This window comes from Heteronotia binoei, chromosome 21, assembly GCF_032191835.1.
Source record: "Heteronotia binoei isolate CCM8104 ecotype False Entrance Well chromosome 21, APGP_CSIRO_Hbin_v1, whole genome shotgun sequence".
NCBI classification, from domain to species: domain Eukaryota; kingdom Metazoa; phylum Chordata; class Lepidosauria; order Squamata; family Gekkonidae; genus Heteronotia; species Heteronotia binoei.
Window position 1 is genome coordinate 99,434,955 of NC_083243.1, and position 3,939 is coordinate 99,438,893.

The following is a 3,939-nucleotide window of genomic DNA, read 5'->3' on the forward strand; positions in this document are numbered from 1 at the left end:
CCTATACATGATCTTAAAACAATTCTCTTTAATACTCTGACATGTTGATATTCTCATAGAGTTCTTCCAAAGATATTCCCATGTATCCATCTGTATTTCCTTGTTTGCATTAATTGCCCATTTAATCATTTGAGATTTTACTACTTCTTCTTCTGTAGACCATTTCAACAATAACATATATTTTCGATATTAATTTTTCATTATCTCCAAGCAGAACTTTTTCCATTTCTGTTTGTTCGCATCTAATTTCTTCAGATTAAATATCATTTTCCATCAAACTTTTTATTTGTTACATTTGAAACCAGTCATACTTATTGTTCAGCTCTTCAGCAGATTTTAATTCAACTTTATCACCTTGGCTCTTTAGTAATTGATTATATGACAACCCTCTCTCTTCATCAGATTCAACCATTATTTTTATTACTTCTGCTGGTACTATCCATAACGGCTTTCTTTCATCACCATATTTCTTGTACTTTATCCATGTATTTAACAAATTATTTCTGATATAATGGTGAGAAAAAAACCATCTATCTTTTTTTTCCCATAGTACATATATGCATGCCAGCCGAATTTGTTTCCATGAGCTTCTAGCAATAAGAGTTTTTTATTTAACAACGTCATCCAATTCTTTATCCACACCAAACAAACTGCATCATGATATAATCTTAGATCTGGAAGCTGAAATCCTCCCCTCTCTTTAGCATCTGTTAAAATTTTCATCTTGATCCTTGGTTTTTTCCCAGCCCATACAAATTCTGAGATCTTCCTTTGCCATTTATTAAATTGTTTACTATCTTTCACAATCGGAATAGTTTGAAATAAATACATTATTATTGGCAAAATGTTCATCTTAATTGCAGCAATCCTACCCAACAAAGACAGATTAAGTCTATTCCATTTCACCATGTCTTCATCCATCTTACGCCATAACTTTTCATAATTATTTTCTTTGTTGTTATTTCTAAACCTAAATATTTAACTTTTGAGGTAACTTCACATCCCGTCAAACTCTGCAATTCTTTCTGTTTATTTAGTTGCATATTTTTACATAAAAATTTCGATTTTTCTTTATTTATATAAAGTCCTGCCATTCCTCCATATTCTTTTATCTTAGCTAGCAACAAAGGTATCACTTGTATTGGATTTTCAGTTATAAACACAATATCGTCCGCAAATGCTTTATATTCCTAAGAGAATCCTCTAATTTTCAGTCCTTCTATTTCTTTATCATCTTGTATTTGCCTTAGCAAGATTTCAAGAGTCATTATAAACAGCAATGGTGAAAGCGGACATCCTTGTCTTGTACCTTTGCTCACCTTCATTTCATTTGTAAGGTCTGCATTTATACACAATTTTGCTTGTTGTTCCATATAAATTGCTTTTGTCATTCTTATAAAATGCTCTCCAAGATTTATCTTTTCTATTACTGCAAACATAAATTCCCAGTTCAGATTATCAAAGGCTTTCTCTGCATCTACAAAAAATAATGCCACCTCTTTTTCTGGATGTTTCTCATAATATTCTACAATATTTACAACAGTTCTTATATTGTCTCTTATTTGCCTTTTAGGGAGAAATCCCGCTTGATCTTCCTTTATAAAGTTAATCAAATATTGCTTAAGTTATTCTGCCAGAATTCTTGTATATATCTTATAGTCATTGTTTAATAATGAAATTGGTCTATAATTCTTTACATTTGTGACATCTCTATCTTCTTTAGGAATCAACGAAATTACAGCTTCTTTCCAAGTATTTGGAATTTTCCCTTTTGTTCTTATCGTATTCATCAATTTTTGTAATTTTGGTACTATCTCTTCTTTTAAAATTTTATAAAATTTAGTTGTATATCCATCCGGTCCAGGAGCCTTGCCTACTTTCATTACATTGATTGCTGCTTCGATTTCATTTTTTTCTATTGGATCATTCAAAATCTTTTTCATATATTCAGTCAAGGGTGCTATTTTAATATTTCGTAAATACTCTTCCATTTTTTCTTCTTTTATTTTCACACCTTTGAATAAATTTGCATAATATTTTAAAAATTCCCTTTTGATTCCTTCTTCGTCTACTATCTCTTTTCCATTAGCCACAATTTTGTTAATAATTTTATTTTATTTCTTTTTCTTCAATTGCCAAGCTAAGTACTTCCCAGGTTTATTCGCACTTTCAAACGATTTCTGTTGCAAACTTTTCAAATTCCATTCCAGTTCTTTATTCAACAAATGTCTGACTTGAGTTTGTAATATAGTAATTTCCCTTATTATTTTCTTTTTCCCTGGTCTTTTTCTCAGTTCCCCTTCTTTTTTCTTTATTTCATTTTGAATGTCCAACATCTGTTTTTCTTTTGCCCTCTTATCTTTATTAATCAATGTAATCAATATTCCTCTCATTACTGCTTTGTAAGTTTTCCCGTCTGGAAATCTATATCATCAGTATCATTTATTTGGAAAAAAAGCTATGGTTTCCTTTTCTAGAAATGTCACAGTCCCTTTGTCTTGTAGCAAATCCTCATTTATTCTCCATCTTCTTGTTTTCTTTTGCAGTTTTGTAGCGCAAAATATTGCACTATGATCTGCACATATCTTTGGTAGAATCTCTACTTTTCTAGTTATGAGGCCCAAATTTTTAGAGCCCCATAACATATCAATTCTAGAAAAAGTATTATGTCTTGCTGAAAAAAAGGTATAGTCTCTTACTATAGGGTTAAATTTTCTCCAAATATCCTCCAAACTTTCTTGTTTAACCAACTCAAAAAAAGATTTTGGTAATTTCCCTTCTTCGTTATTGCCCTTTTGGCCAGACCTATCTATATTGTTTTGTATTGTTCCATTAAAATCACCCATCATCAAGATCTGGTCATAGGACACTTCATCCAACTGCTGATTGATATCTTTAAAAAAAAATCTTTTGCACCATTTGGTGCGTATAGTCCTAATAATAACGTTTTCTTTGCGTCAATCATTACTTCCACTGCTACATATCTTCCATCATTGTCTTTAAATATCAATTTTGGCTCTAATTTGCTCCTTAATATAAAAAACCACACCCCTTTTCTTTTGTTCCGCCAATGAAAAAAATTCCAACCCCAATTGTTTATTCCATAAAAATTTGTAATCCTTTTGTTGTATATGAACTTCCTGTAAACAAATTATATTACATTTTTGTTTTTTAATACAATGAAATGTTGCTTTTCTTTTTTGTGGTGAATTTAGTCCATTTATATTCCAAGATAGTAATTTGTAATCCATTATGGTGCAAAATCTTTATTTTCTTCAAAAAAGCTACACATCTTCTGCTCATTCCTTATTGTAATCCTTCTTCCACGTAGCTCAAAACCCAAACCTTCAAGTATTATCTATCTGTATCTCATTCCCTCAGCACGTAACTTCTCTGTCAGTCTCTTTCTTCCTGTCATTTATCACTTGTCTTGGCAGCTCTTTCATTATTTTGACTCTGCTCCCTTCCACTGTCAAAGCCTTTTGAAAGTTTTTATTCAGAATTTTCCCTGCCATGTCTTTTGTCCTTAATTTTATAACTATATTTTATAACTATATCTCTTGGTAGGCCTTTGTCTTTTGCATATGATGAATTAACTCTGTACATACTGTCAAACATGTTTCTGGACCTTTCAGGATCTTCCTCTAAAAAGTCAGCAATTATTTTCACCATATATTCCATTAAATTAGTTTCCTCCCCTTCAGGTACTCCTCTCAGATGCACTTGAATTTCCATTAACCAGCAGTCATGTACTGTTACCTTCTCTTGTAGCTTTAATAAGGTGGAAGCATATACATTAACTTTCTCTTCAACATCTTTGACTCTATTTGTCACTACAACCACCTCATTTTTGAAATCTTCAATTTCTTTTTTAAGATCTCCAATGTCCTTCAGCCACAGTGTGTATACACACACACACACACACACACACACACACAC